Source organism: Lepisosteus platostomus, unplaced genomic scaffold (genome assembly GCF_059453375.1).
Source record: "Lepisosteus platostomus isolate fLepPlt1 unplaced genomic scaffold, fLepPlt1.hap1 Scaffold_32_H1, whole genome shotgun sequence".
Lineage (NCBI taxonomy): Eukaryota > Metazoa > Chordata > Actinopteri > Semionotiformes > Lepisosteidae > Lepisosteus > Lepisosteus platostomus.
Genome location: NW_028291660.1, coordinates 396,409 through 411,324, shown reverse-complemented (window position 1 = coordinate 411,324; position 14,916 = coordinate 396,409). Strand labels below are relative to the sequence as shown.

General features: G+C 53.1%; 4 non-coding genes across 4 annotated transcripts; 2 read left to right on the top strand and 2 right to left on the bottom strand.

The window, feature by feature from the left end:
* Window positions 1-4,899: 4,899 nt before the first annotated feature.
* On the bottom strand, window positions 4,900-5,063 carry LOC148634398 (U1 spliceosomal RNA). The gene has a single exon (XR_015933641.1). It is a non-coding gene; the product is annotated as a U1 spliceosomal RNA (small nuclear RNA).
* A 1,789-nt stretch (window positions 5,064-6,852) lies between these two features.
* Window positions 6,853-6,971, top strand: LOC148634397 (5S ribosomal RNA). Its single transcript, XR_015933523.1, has one exon. It is a non-coding gene; the product is annotated as a 5S ribosomal RNA (ribosomal RNA).
* A 636-nt stretch (window positions 6,972-7,607) lies between these two features.
* Window positions 7,608-7,771, bottom strand: LOC148634396 (U1 spliceosomal RNA). Its single transcript, XR_015933636.1, has one exon. It is a non-coding gene; the product is annotated as a U1 spliceosomal RNA (small nuclear RNA).
* Window positions 7,772-9,578: 1,807 nt separating this feature from the next.
* LOC148634395 (5S ribosomal RNA) lies at window positions 9,579-9,697 on the top strand. Its single transcript, XR_015933520.1, has one exon. It is a non-coding gene; the product is annotated as a 5S ribosomal RNA (ribosomal RNA).
* Window positions 9,698-14,916: the final 5,219 nt, after the last annotated feature.

Below are 14,916 nucleotides of genomic sequence, written 5' to 3'. Positions count from 1 at the left end.
AAGCAGATCCCAAAAGGTGCAATAAAATTCTTTAGGGAGCCCGTCAGCACCCGGAGTTTTTCCCTTCTGTAAGCTCTCCATAGCCTGTCTCAGCTCTTCTACTGTCAAATCCCTCTCAAGTACTTCCCTATCTTCTTCACTCAAAATGTTTTCTAGCTTTGAGGTAAAAAAATGAATATCTTCATCCTTTACCTCTGTAGAGCTGTACAGTCTTGAGTAGAAGGCCTCGGTGCAGGAGAGGATAGCACTCGGCTCTGTTCTCTCTCGTCCCTCCTCATCAACTACACTTTCCATGACAGTCTTGGAGCCTACCACTTTCCTGAAAAAGAAGCGAGTACACTTCTCATTTTCTTCCAAGAACTGCACTCTGCTTCTTAACAGCACTCCTCGACTACTTTCTTCGGCTATGCTCCGGATGTCCTTTTTTAAAAGGGCGATATCCTCGAGCACATCGAAGCCACTGTGCAGCATCGTGTAGAGACGCTGCAGCTGCCTCTGTTTCCTGGCTAGCACTCCTCTCCGTCTGGCAGCAGCCTTCCTTCCCTCAGCCATGAAAAAGGCCTTTGTCCTCACCTTCACCTCCTCCCACCACTCTCCTACTGACCCGTACAGACACTGCAAGGACAGCCACTGTGATAGTTTCTCCTTGTAGCGGGATACTACCCCCTCGTTCTCTAGCAGTTTTGTGTTGAGTTTCCAGAGGCCTGGGCCAAAGACAGTCCCGCCCTGGAGTTCCACTCTACACCCTAAAGCCTGATGATCTGAGAAGAAGACAGGCTGAAGAGTGACCCCAACAACTTTCACTCTCTCTGAGGCAAAGCAATAGTCAATTCTGGAGCTGCTATTCCTCCCTGACCATGTATATCCTGCTGTTGTGGGATATATACATCTATATGTGTCTGAGAGTTTAAAGTCTTGAACTAAGTTTTGCAGGGCCAGTGAGCTGGAATCCAATTTTATCGGCGAGCTAGACTGCCTGTCTGTGTGCTCTAAGATACAATTAAAATCCCCTCCCACTATCACGTCTGTGCTGCATAACAATAGGGGGGAGAGTGCCTTGAGTAGCTCCACCCTTCCTCCTACGTCAGTAGGGCAATACACATTGATTAGCCGCAGGTTAACGGTCCCCCATTCCACATCCACACACAGCAACCTGCCATCTATGACCCTCTGAATACTTTTCAATTTGAATGCCCATCCTTTGAAAAGAATGGCCACGCCAGAGGCTCTGTTGTTATTGTCCCCTGACCAAACAGAAGGCCCTTTATCCCACCTATCTTCAAAACTTTTATACCTCTCTTGATAGGCTAAAGCACACTCCTGCAACATCAACACATCTCCCTCTCTCTGCTGGAGGTAATCAAAGACAGACTGGCATTTAACTCTGTCATTGATACCTCTTGTGTTAAGAGAAATTATGTTAAGAGCCATATTACATAAGAAAGTGGAACCAGTCTTTACAAAACACATTTCTCTTCGGTCTCACCTGTTACCTTTTTCTTTTTCTTTTTCTTCTTACCAATTTCCTGCCAGCCATCCTCTGAATGAGCCTTCATCAGGGTGGCAGCAGTAAAAGCGTTCACAGAGTCCATTTCAAGGAAGGGGGTAGAGGGAGGGGTGGAGAGGTTCCAGCTGTCCCCATCGCCATGCTCTCCTTCCTCCTCGCTCGGGGAGAAAACAGAGTCATTTTTTCTTTTCCTCAAGTCCAGCTCCTGGGAGCACTGAGGGGAAAGGGGTGCAGCCGATGCACCAGTCTCCTCTTCCCCCTCACCCACCAGCTGCTGCAGATCCTCCGTGATGGACTGGATGGAGGAGAGGAGGGCATCTGTAGCACTTGCAGAGTCTGAGAAAAGCAGCTCCGCTGAATCCTGGGTATCCTCGCTGGACCCGCTCCACCGGGGGGCCCCACACTGGCCCTCGTTCTGAGGAGCAGGAGTGGGGGAGGGGTCCTCGCTGTTCTCGGGGGTTTTCAAACCCTCGTGCTTGTCTGGTGCAGTCTGCGGTTGTGGGGGCGTAGTGGATTTCTCTTCCACCAGCCCCGGAGCCACAGCAGGACTGATCCTGGCTGGAGGCTGAGAGTCTTTGTCCAACAAGGGTTCTTTGTTTGACTTGTTGTTTGCTTTGGATTTTCGGGCCGGTTTGGCTGAAACAAGCACTGCCTCATCCTTTCTCATTTTGAGTTTATTGGCGTAGGCGTGAGGGCAGTTCTTAAAAACGTGTCCTTCCGAGCCACATAAATTGCACTTTGGCAGCATTGAACAGTCAGAGGCTAAATGTCCCTGTTTGCCACAGGTCTTGCAGCATTTCACAGTGCAGGACGATGCCAGGTGTCCCACAGCACCACAGCGCCGACACACCTTTGGTTGTCCCACATAAAACACATAGCCATTGCAGGCGCCCAGCCGGATTGTAGAGGGCAGGTGCCTTAAGCCTCCATTTACGCTGTCCGGTAGCAAGCGAACCTCGAATTTCCTTGCTCCTGTTTTTATACCATCAACATCTCTAACCTCAGTTCCATGGTGGACGGTGCAGTACTGGTTAAGCCAGGTGTGAATGTCCTCCGTCTTTGCCAGTTCCGAGAACATAACAACATGCACCGTTTTCCTCTCTCTCTGTGTCAGAGGCTGCAAGTTGATCTTCTCAAGTGCAGGAACTTTCCCTCTTTTTGCCTCAAACACATCCACGCATTGTTCAAACAGAGGATAGGTAGCAAATACAACCTCAAATGCTTTCTGACCTGGGAGAGCGAAGATGAAATCCAAGTGCCGAGGTTCAAAGCCAAGTTCCTTCTGTAACACTTTTCTGCTGAACTGCATACGATCCATGAAGAGGTCATCCAAGAGCTCAAAACGTACAGCATTCTTACGGGATCCAAAGGTTGCCATTTCAAAAACCGCAAATCGAACACTGCTTCCAACAAAAGAAAAACAATCCAACTACTCCACCTACAGGCTGATCAAGGTATCTCCCCTGCCAGGTAAGTATGAGTTAAACAGGCCCCTGCAAGCGGCCCGCACCCACAGCACAAATCGCGCAGCCTAGGCCACCTCCTCGCCCCGCACGCCACCGCCTCCTGCTGGGCCCACTCTTTCACACACTCACACGCCACACTAACACTCAAAAGTGTGGGCAAAACGAGAAAACGAGCGCGCCGTTTCCTACACATCTGCAGTCGCCGTTGCGCATTCGCAGCATGTCCCGGGATGCAATTCGGCCTCATTTGCATATCTCCAGACCGGCAGATCGCCACGCAAGCTCGCGACGTGCGCCTGCCACACACCGAACAAACCTTTTCAGCAATTTCCAAAAAACGGGCCTGCTCGCCTGCCCACAAGGCTCCGTCTCTTACCTGCTCTCCAGAGCCTGCTGCCTTCTGTGCTTTTCTCTCGGCACCGCTGCAGTGCACACAACTCCTGCAGCGGGAGGGGGGGAGAAAGTTACCGCGCTCCGCCGCAGGGAAGGCTCGCTCCGTGCGCACACGTCCTTTCGATGCCAGTCCAACAAGTGCCCCGCATTAGCTGCGTCGGGGCTCCGGCGTGTCGCACCTCACCTCACCTAGCACTGCCCCCTCCTTGAATGTCTGCCCCTGGGCATGCCCTGCTCTCCTCCGCCTTATCTTACCGCGTGTGAGCACCGACAATGGCCACAATGCCGGGGAATGGCACCTGTAAAGTGTTAATTGGGGCACAGGAACAGCCCGTCTCGTCTCGGGGGGGCCGGCTTCAGAGACAATACAGCAAACACAGCGGGGCTAGGGAAGAAGACGACACCACACATGCGGGTACATTTAGCTCCGGCGGGAACGAGACATTTGTCGGTCTTTTCAAGTGCCGAGAGCCGAGCAATCCTTCACTTGTATCGTTTCTCCCCGGTGACTAGATCTGGCCCTGCGACTCTCGACTGGGCTCACCCCCGGGGCAGCCCAGCAGGTGTGAGCCTGGCCGGCACCCGGATGGGAGATTCCACCCCGGAAAAGCTCCGGTTGCTGCTGCTCCTGCAAGAGGTGTGACTGGGACCAGTAGGGAGCGCTCACCCTGCGGGCTGTGTGGCTCTCTTACGCCCCAGCCTCCTGATGGCGACACTCTGCTGCACAAACAGGCGCCGTCCTTCGGGGGAGGCGTCAAACCGAGGTCCCGACCCTCTTTGGCCATTAGGAAACCCCAGGGCGTCTCTCGAGATTGTCTGATCTCGGAAGCTAAGCAGCGTCGGGCCTGGTTAGTACTTGGATGGGAGACTGCCTGGGAATACCAGGTGCTGTAAGCTTTTGCTCTCCCGGCCAGCAGGGGTCGCCGTTGGTGCCGTAGGCTTTGGGAGGAAAACCTGCAGGATGGAAAGGTGATCTATAGCCTCATCTCTAGAGATGTTTTGTTGCTGTGGCATGTGTGTGACCCATATTCAAAAAAAAAAACCCGTCTGTAAAACGAATATCGAAGCTGCCTCTAAATCTGCAAATGAAGATGAATCGATAAAGCACTCGTTTTTCGTATAACTAGACATATATTCATTTGTTACCGATTTCATTCATTGAGCACGGATACAATAGAGGTACAGCCATTCACTGTTTGACATATCTGCACTGGTACAGAACTGAGCAATCAGAAAACGGGTGAAACTGTCTTTAGACTCAGCATACAGTACCGAGGCCCCCCATGACCAAATAAAGGCTAACCTCGATAATCAGCCTAAAGAACGCAGACTACAGCAAAACGACTGACTTTGAAAAGGGAATGAACGTCCGGAAGGAGTAGTGGAACTAGCTTGAGATGCTTCTCCGGACCCCTAACTAAAAGCCAGCGAGAACCAGCAGCGGCGTCCACTCCTGTCGAACCGGGATCCTTCCGCAGCCACGCAGCTCGTGGTGTCCTAACTCTCCCGTATCTGATTTTGGACCAAGCACATCAGGGGAGAGCACGAACGCAGTCCCCCACTACTAGAAATTATGCAGTCGAGATTCCCACATTTGGGGAATTCGCAGGGGTCAGCACAGCTGGAGTGCAATGGCCGAGCCTCGCCCTGGGTGAACCTCCTTCTTGATCAAGGTATCTCCCCTGCCAGGTAAGTATGAGTTAAACAGGCCCCTGCAAGCGGCCCGCACCCACAGCACAAATCCCGCAGCCTAGGCCACCTCCTCGCCCCGCACGCCACCGCCTCCTGCTGGGCCCACTCTTTCACACACTCACACGCCACACTAACACTCAAAAGTGTGGGCAAAACGAGAAAACGAGCGCGCCGTTTCCTACACATCTGCAGTCGCCGTTGCGCATTCGCAGCATGTCCCGGGATGCAATTCGGCCTCATTTGCATAACTCCAGACCGGCAGATCGCCACGCAAGCTCGCGACGTGCGCCTGCCACACACCGAACAAACCTTTTCAGCAATTTCCAAAAAACGGGCCTGCTCGCCTGCCCACAAGGCTCCGTCTCTTACCTGCTCTCCAGAGCCTGCTGCCTTCTGTGCTTTTCTCTCGGCACCGCTGCAGTGCACACAACTCCTGCAGCGGGAGGGGGGGAGAAAGTTCCCGCGCTCCACCGCAGGGAAGGCTCGCTCCGTGCGCACACGTCCTTTCGATGCCAGTCCAACAAGTGCTCCGCATTAGCTGCGTCGGGGCTCCGGCGTGTCGCACCTCACCTCACCTCGCCCTGCCCCCTCCTTGAATGTCTGCCGCTGGGCATGCCCCGCTCTCCTCCGCCTTATCTTATCGCGTGTGAGCACCGACAATGGCCACAATGCCGGGGAATGGCACCTGTAAAGTGTTAATTGGGGCACAGGAACAGCCCGTCTCGTCTCGGGGGGGCCGGCTTCAGAGACAATACAGCAAACACAGCGGGGCGGGGGAAGAAGACGACACCACACATGCGGGTACATTCAGCTCCGGCGGGAACGAGACATTTGTCGGTCTTTTCAAGTGCCGAGAGCCGAGCAATCCTTCACTTGTATCGTTTCTCCCCGGTGACTAGATCTGGCCCTGCGACTCTCGACCGGGCTCACCCCCGGGGCAGCCCAGCAGGTGTGAGCCTGGCCGGCACCCGGATGGGAGATTCCACCCCGGAAAAGCTCCGGTTGCTGCTGCTCCTGCAAGAGGTGTGACTGGGTCCAGTAGGGAGCGCTCACCCTGCGGGCTGTGTGGCTCTCTTACGCCCCAGCCTCCTGATGGCGACACTCTGCTGCACAAACAGAGGTCAAACCGAGGTCCCGACCCTCCTTGGCCATTAGGAAACCCCAGGGCGTCTCTCAAAAAGAGACGCCGGGGGTGTCCCTCTGGTGTTAGTGCTCCCCTTTACCCATCAGTCGGGGTCTCCTCCTAATCCCCGTCTCACCTGTAACAATCAATGACGAGGCCCCCCTGTCCGTGAGATTTAGTACTCGCGCAAGAGACCGGGGGCAGAGCGCGAACGCGGTCCCCCCGCCCCCCACAAAGTGCGCGCTCCGGGTTCCCTCTCGGGGCCCTGCAACACAGCGGAAGGGCAGCGAGAAGGAGCCTCTTGCTCTGACGCCGCAAGGCCACAAGAGGGCGGAGGCGCCGCGCGCCCGGCCGACGTGTTGGACCGGTGCGCTTTACGTGCTGAAATAAACACGCGAAAGCCCCGAAATGTTTCCAGAGTGCTGTGCACTGGAGGTTTTTGTCTGGTGAAGACTTGCCTGGTGCTCCTCCGTGCAGATTGTTTGTCCTCCTCCAGTGCGGGACGAGCCAACACAAGGGAGCGCATTCGCCAACATCCAGGCACGCAATGCGATTTGGAAAGCAGCTCCTTTCCAAAGAGTTGCACACGAACGATCCTTCAGTCCCGCTCGGGGGTCACGGAACCCCCGCCACACACAGCTTCAAGTAGCGAGTCAGGCGCCGGGGCTTTCGCTTATGGCCACACCACCCTGAACACGCCCGATCTCGTCTGATCTCGGGAGCTAAACAGCGTCGGGCCTGGTTAGTACTTGGATGGGAGACTGCCTGGGAATACCAGGTGCTGTAAGCTTTTGCTCTCCCGGCCAGCAGGGGTCGCCGTTGGTGCCGTAGGCTTTGGGAGGAAAACCTGCAGGATGGAAAGGTGATCTATAGCCTCATCTCTAGAGATGTTTTGTTGCTGTGGCATGTGTGGGACCCATATTCCAAAAAAAAAACCCGTCTGTAAAACGAATATCGAAGCTGCCTCTAAATCTGCAAATGAAGATGAGTCGATAAACCACTCGTTTTTCGTATAACTAGACATATATTCATTTGTTACCGATTTCATTCATTGAGCACGGATACAATAGAGGTACAGCCATTCACTGTTTGACATGTCTGCACTGGTACAGAACCGAGCAATCAGAAAACGGGTGAAACTGTCTTTAGACTCAGCATACAGTACCGAGGCCCCCCATGACCAAATAAAGGCTAACCTCGATAATCAGCCTAAAGAACGCAGACTACAGCAAAACGACTGACTTTGAAAAGGGAATGAACGTCCGGAAGGAGTAGTGGAACTAGCTTGAGATGCTTCTCCGGACCCCTAACTAAAAGCCAGCGAGAACCAGCAGCGGCGTCCACTCCTGTCGAACCGGGATCCTTCCGCAGCCACGCAGCTCGTGGTGTCCTAACCCTCCCGTATCTGATTTTGGACCAAGCACATCAGGGGAGAGCGCGAACGCAGTCCCCCACTTCTAGAAATTATGCAGTCGAGATTCCCACATTTGGGGAATTCGCAGGGGTCAACACAGCCGGAGTGCAATGGCCGAGCCTCGCCCTGGGTGAACCTCCTTCTTGATCAAGGTATCTCCCCTGCCAGGTAAGTATGAGTTAAACAGGCCCCTGCAAGCGGCCCGCACCCACAGCACAAATCGCGCAGCCTAGGCCACCTCCTCGCCCCGCACGCCACCGCCTCCTGCTGGGCCCACTCTTTCACACACTCACACGCCACACTAACACTCAAAAGTGTGGGCAAAACGAGAAAACGAGCGCGCCGTTTCCTACACATCTGCAGTCGCCGTTGCGCATTCGCAGCATGTCCCGGGATGCAATTCGGCCTCATTTGCATAACTCCAGACCGGCAGATCGCCACGCAAGCTCGCGACGTGCGCCTGCCACACACCGAACAAACCTTTTCAGCAATTTCCAAAAAACGGGCCTGCTCGCCTGCCCACAAGGCTCCGTCTCTTACCTGCTCTCCAGAGCCTGCTGCCTTCTGTGCTTTTCTCTCGGCACCGCTGCAGTGCACACAACTCCTGCAGCGGGAGGGGGGGAGAAAGTTCCCGCGCTCCGCCGCAGGGAAGGCTCGCTCCGTGCGCACACGTCCTTTCGATGCCAGTCCAACAAGTGCTCCGCATTAGCTGCGTCGGGGCTCCGGCGTGTCGCACCTCACCTCACCTCGCACTGCCCCCTCCTTGAATGTCTGCCGCTGGGCATGCCCCGCTCTCCTCCGCCTTATCTTATCGCGTGTGAGCACCGACAATGGCCACAATGCCGGGGAATGGCACCTGTAAAGTGTTAATTGGGGCACAGGAACAGCCCGTCTCGTCTCGGGGGGGCCGGCTTCAGAGACAATACAGCAAACACAGCGGGGCGGGGGAAGAAGACGACACCACACATGCGGGTACATTCAGCTCCGGCGGGAACGAGACATTTGTCGGTCTTTTCAAGTGCCGAGAGCCGAGCAATCCTTCACTTGTATCGTTTCTCCCCAGTGACTAGATCTGGCCCTGCGACTCTCGACTGGGCTCACCCCCGGGGCAGCCCAGCAGGTGTGAGCCTGGCCGGCACCCGGATGGGAGATTCCACCCCGGAAAAGCTCCGGTTGCTGCTGCTCCTGCAAGAGGTGTGACTGGGACCAGTAGGGAGCGCTCACCCTGCGGGCTGTGTGGCTCTCTTACGCCCCAGCCTCCTGATGGCGACACTCTGCTGCACAAACAGGCGCCGTCCTTCGGGGGAGGCGTCAAACCGAGGTCCCGACCCTCCTTGGCCATTAGGAAACCCCAGGGCGTCTCTCAAAAAGAGACGCCGGGGGTGTCCCTCTGGTGTTAGTGCTCCCCTTTACCCATCAGTCGGGGTCTCCTCCTAATCCCCGTCTCACCTGTAACAATCAATGACGAGGCCCCCCTGTCCGTGAGATTTAGTACTCGCGCAAGAGACCGGGGGCAGAGCGCGAACGCGGTCCCCCGCCCCCCACAAAGTGCGCGCTCCGGGTTCCCTCTCGGGGCCCTGCAACACAGCGGAAGGGCAGCGAGAAGGAGCCTCTTGCTCTGACGCCGCAAGGCCACAAGAGGGCGGAGGCGCCGCGCGCCCGGCCGACGTGTTGGACCGGTGCGCTTTACGTGCTGAAATAAACACGCGAAAGCCCCGAAATGTTTCCAGAGTGCTGTGCACTGGAGGTTTTTGTCTGGTGAAGACTTGCCTGGTGCTCCTCCGTGCAGATTGTTTGTCCTCCTCCAGTGCGGGACGAGCCAACACAAGGGAGCGCATTCGCCAACATCCAGGCACGCAATGCGATTTGGAAAGCAGCTCCTTTCCAAAGAGTGGCACACGAACGATCCTTCAGTCCCGCTCGGGGAGCACGGAACCCCCGCCACACACAGCTTCAAGTAGCGAGTCAGGCGCTGAGGCTTTCGCTTACGGCCACACCACCCTGAACACGCCCGATCTCGTCTGATCTTGGAAGCTAAGCAGCGTCGGGCCTGGTTAGTACTTGGATGGGAGACTGCCTGGGAATACCAGGTGCTGTAAGCTTTTGCTCTCCCGGCCAGCAGGGGTCGCCGTTGGTGCCGTAGGCTTTGGGAGGAAAACCTGCAGGATGGAAAGGTGATCTATAGCCTCATCTCTAGAGATGTTTTGTTGCTGTGGCATGTGTGTGACCCATATTCAAAAAAAAAACCCGTCTGTAAAACGAATATCGAAGCTGCCTCTAAATCTGCAAATGAAGATGAGTCGATAAACCACTCGTTTTTCGTATAACTAGACATATATTCATTTGTTACCGATTTCATTCATTGAGCACGGATACAATAGAGGTACAGCCATTCACTGTTTGACATGTCTGCACTGGTACAGAACCGAGCAATCAGAAAACGGGTGAAACTGTCTTTAGACTCAGCATACAGTACCGAGGCCCCCCATGACCAAATAAAGGCTAACCTCGATAATCAGCCTAAAGAACGCAGACTACAGCAAAACGACTGACTTTGAAAAGGGAATGAACGTCCGGAAGGAGTAGTGGAACTAGCTTGAGATGCTTCTCCGGACCCCTAACTAAAAGCCAGCGAGAACCAGCAGCGGCGTCGACTCCTTTCGAACCGGGATCCTTCCGCAGCCACGCAGCTCGTGGTGTCCTAACCCTCCCGTATCTGATTTTGGACCAAGCACATCAGGGGAGAAAGCGAACGCAGTCCCCCACTACCAGAAATTATGATTCCCACATTTGGGGAATTCGCAGGGGTCAGCACAGCCGGAGTGCAATGGCCGAGCCTCGCCCTGGGTGAACCGATTTCGATTTTTAAGAACTTTATTTTCTTTTCACAAAAAAATACAGGACATCACAAATCAGAAAGCTTTACATTAATATACATACTTAAAACAGTATATATGATCACATCTCATTACATTTTGACACGGTAACAGTTACATAGCAACAATTTTCTTTTTTTCTGGTGCAAATCACATTCTTTACTTAAACTTGATAATGTTTTTCACAGTTTCTTGAGATATTGACCTATGCTCTCTATTTCCCACAGATTTTCTGCTTCCTCCCTCCCTTCTCTCCACAGATCTCTGAGGTAATAGTTCTCTCGGGTGATGAACAGGGCCAGGCTACCTGCTGCCTTGACTGGGATCTTGATGCCTTTGAACAGCCCCATGTTCCTCACTCTCCACAGGGCAACTTTCCCACTGTTCACCACGGCCCAGATCCTGTCAAACACGTCAGGAGGAAGTTTGACAGGAGAGATGCCGTATATGACGAAAGCAGCGGTCAGGGTAAATTGGGGCGAGAGAGCCAGCAACCAATCTTCAAACTGTGCCCAGAAGGCCTAAGCAAAAAAGCAGGACCACAGGAGATGGGATACAGTCTCCTCCTCGCCGCAGCCCACCCTAACGCAGCGAGGGCTGGGGGTGAGGCCCCTACGGTACAAGAAAGTTCGTACCGGTAAGCACTGGTGGACGACACTCCAGGCTAAATCTCTGTGAATGTTGCACAGAAACTTAGAGGATGTGTGTTTCCACACCTTCCTTGTTTGGGCTGATGTTAAAATGCCCACATGGGTCTGCCTATTGTTCTGGGGTGCAACGAAATCTTCCAGTTTTTGGACGCTGACATCTCGGAGGGGAATATGGCCAATTGGGTGAGATCTTAGAAAACTTTTAACTGTCCCATAAATTGCAGGGCATGTGTCAGAGAGTGGGACGTCCAGCTTGGGTCTGACACCCCACACTCTGAACACCTCCCTACCTACCCAGAGCCTGGAAAAATAAGTCCAGGTACGCGCTGCAGGTGCTGTTGCAAAGCCTCTCAGCACAGAGGCCAGGAAAATGCACAGCAGCTTCGTAGCAATATCTGGGACAGACTTCCCCCCTGAGGGTAGCGGCCTGTACATTATTTCCCTTCTGAGTCTTTCCTGCTTCCCACCCCATAGAAATTGAAACATCAATCTCCTCATCACCGCCGCAACACGGTGTGGGATTGGGAAGGTAGAAGCCAGAAAATTCAAGACAGGCAAGAGCTCGGCTTTGATGACCAGCACCTTCCCTGTCATGGTGAGGTCTCGGTCCTTCCATTGCATCAGTTTTTTGTTTAAGATTGGCAATTTGTTCTGCCAATTTACTGTTCCCATCTCTTCTCCAAAATACACCCCCAGGACCTTAATTCTCTTCTCTTGCAGCCTGAGATCATGTCCTTCTTTTGGCTCCCTCCAGTTCTGATAAAAAATCTCACTCTTAGATTTGTTAATTTTTGCGGAGGAAGCCAAAGAGAAACGATCACAGCACTGCAGAGCTCTGCTAATTGAGGCATTGTCAGAGAGGAGCAGGGTGACGTCATCCATGTATAGAGATGTCTTTACCTCTCCTCCCCCACTTCCAGGCACTGGTATCCCATTAATGGCCTGATCCTGGCGCAAGGCACAGGCTAAGGGCTCCATAGCCAAAACGCATAACAAGGGGGATAATGGGCAGCCCTGCCTCACCCCTGAACAGACTTCAAAGGGGCGTGATCTATTGCCATTAACCATGACTCTGCTGTTGCTACCTGTGTACAGCAGGTTAATCCACTTTCTCATGATGGGGCCAAACTTCATGTGCTCAAGTCCCGATGTTAAGTACTGCCGGTTTAGGCGGTCAAAGGCCTTTTCTAGGTCTACACCTAAAATGCAAAGAGGGAGGGAGCGATCCTCAGAGTACAGACAGACATCCCTCAACAAGGCCAGGTTGTCGCTCATCAGGCGTCCTGCTATCCCACAAGTCTGTTCTTTCCCTACCAGTGAGGCCACTACATTTTGTAGGTGCAGGAAAAGGGCTTTGGACAGGATCTTAGTGTCCACGCCTAACAGGCTGAGGGGTCTCCAGTTCTTTATGTCATTTTTTGCTCCTTTCTTAAACAAGAGAGAGATAGTGCCTTCTCTTAAGGAGTCAGGCAGCAATTCTGTCTTATATCTTTCCTCGAATAGGACCAGTAGCGGATCCTGAAGCAGATCCCAAAAGGTGCAATAAAATTCTTTAGGGAGCCCGTCAGCACCTGGAGTTTTCCCCTTCTGTAAGCTCTCCATAGCCTGTCTCAGCTCTTCTACTGTCAAATCCCTCTCAAGTACTTCCCTATCTTCTTCACTCAAAACGTTTTCTAGCTTTGAGGTAAAAAAATGAATTTCTTCATCCTTTACCTCTGTAGAGCTGTACAGTCTTGAGTAGAAGGCCTTGGTGCAGGAGAGGATAGCACTCGGCTCTGTTCTCTCTCGTCCCTCCTCATCAACTACACTTTCCATGACAGACTTGGAGGCTACCACTTTCCTGAAAAAGAAGCGAGTACACTTCTCATTTTCTTCCAAGAACTGCACTCTGCCTCTTAACAGCACTCCTCGACTACTTTCTTCGGCTATGCTCCGGATGTCCTTTTTTAAAAGGGTGATATCCTCGAGCACATCGAAGCCACTGTGCAGCATCGTGTAGAGACGCTGCAGCTGCCTCTGTTTCCTGGCTAGCACTCCTCTCCGTCTGGCAGCAGCCTTCCTTCCCTCAGCCATGAAAAAGGTCTTTGTCCTCATCTTCACCTCCTCCCACCACTCTCCTACTGACCCGTACAGACACTGCAAGGACAGCCACTGTGATAGTTTCTCCTTGTAGCGGGATACTACCCCCTCGTTCTCTAGCAGCTTTGTGTTGAGTTTCCAGAGGCCTGGGCCAAAGACAGTCCCGCCCTGGAGTTCCACTCTACACCCTAAAGCCTGATGATCTGAGAAGAAGACAGGCTGAAGAGTGACCCCAACAACTTTCACTCTCTCTGAGACAAAGCAATAGTCAATTCTGGAGCTGCTATTCCTCCCTGACCATGCATATCCTGCTGTTGTGGGATATATACATCTATATGTGTCTGAGAGTTTAAAGTCTTGAACTAAGTTTTGCAGGGCCAGTGAGCTGGAATCCAATTTTATCGGAGAGCTAGACTGCCTGTCTGTGTGCTCTAAGATACAATTAAAATCCCCTCCCACTATCACGTCTGTGCTACTTAACAATAGGGGAGAGAGTGCCTTGAGTAGCTCCACCCTTCCTCCCACGTCAGTAGGACAATACACATTGATTAGCCGCAGGTTAACGGTCCCCCATTCCACATCCACACACAGCAACCTGCCATCTATGACCCTCTGAATACTTTTCAATTTGAAAGCCCATCCTTTGAAAAGAATGGCCACGCCAGAGGCTCTGTTGTTATTGTCCCCTGACCAAACAGAAGGCCCTTTATCCCACCTATCTTCAAAGCTTTTATACCTCTCTTGATAGGCTAAAGCACACTCCTGCAACATCAACACATCTCCCTCTCTCTGCTGGAGGTAATCAAAGACACACTGACATTTAACTCCGTCATTGATACCTCTGGTGTTAAGAGAAATTATGTTTAGAGCCATATTACATAAGAAAGTGGAACCAGTCTTTACAAAACACATTTCTCTTCGGTCTCACCTGTTACCTTCTTCTTTTTCTTTTTCTTCTTACCAATTTCCTGCCAGCCATCCTCTGAATGAGCCTTCATCAGGGTGGCAGCAGTAAAAGCATTCACGGAGTCCATTTCAAGGAAGGGGGTAGAGGGAGGGGTGGAGGGGTTCCAGCTGTCCCCATCGCCATTCTCTCCTTCCTCCTCGCTCGGGGAGAAAACAGAGTCATTTTTCCTTTTCCTCAAGTCCAGCTCCTGGGAGCACTGAGGGGAAAGGGGTGCAGCCGATGCACCAGTCTCCTCTTCCCCCTCACCCACCAGCTGTTGCAGATCCTCCGTGATGGACTGGATGGAGGAGAGGAGGGCATCTGTAGCACTTGCAGAGTCTGAGAAAAGCAGCTCCGCTGAATCCTGGGTATCGTCGCTGGACCCGCTCCACCGGGGGGCCCCACACTGGCCCTCGTTCTGAGGAGCAGGAGTGGGGGAGGGGTCCTCGCTGTTCTCGGGGGTTTTCAAACCCTCGTGCTTGTCTGGTGCAGTCTGCGGTTGTGGGAGCGTAGTGGATTTCTCTTCCACCGGCCCCGGAGCCACAGCAGGACTGATCCTGGCTGGAGGCTGAGACTCTTTGTCCAACAAGGGTTCTTTGTTTGACTTGTTGTTTGCTTTGGCTTTTCGGGCCGGTTTGGCTGAAACAAGCACTGCCTCATCCTTTCTCATTTTGAGTTTATTGGCGTAGGCGTGAGGGCAGTTCTTAAAAACGTGTCCTTCCGAGCCACATAAATTGCACTTTGGCAGCATTGAACAGTCAGAGGCTAAA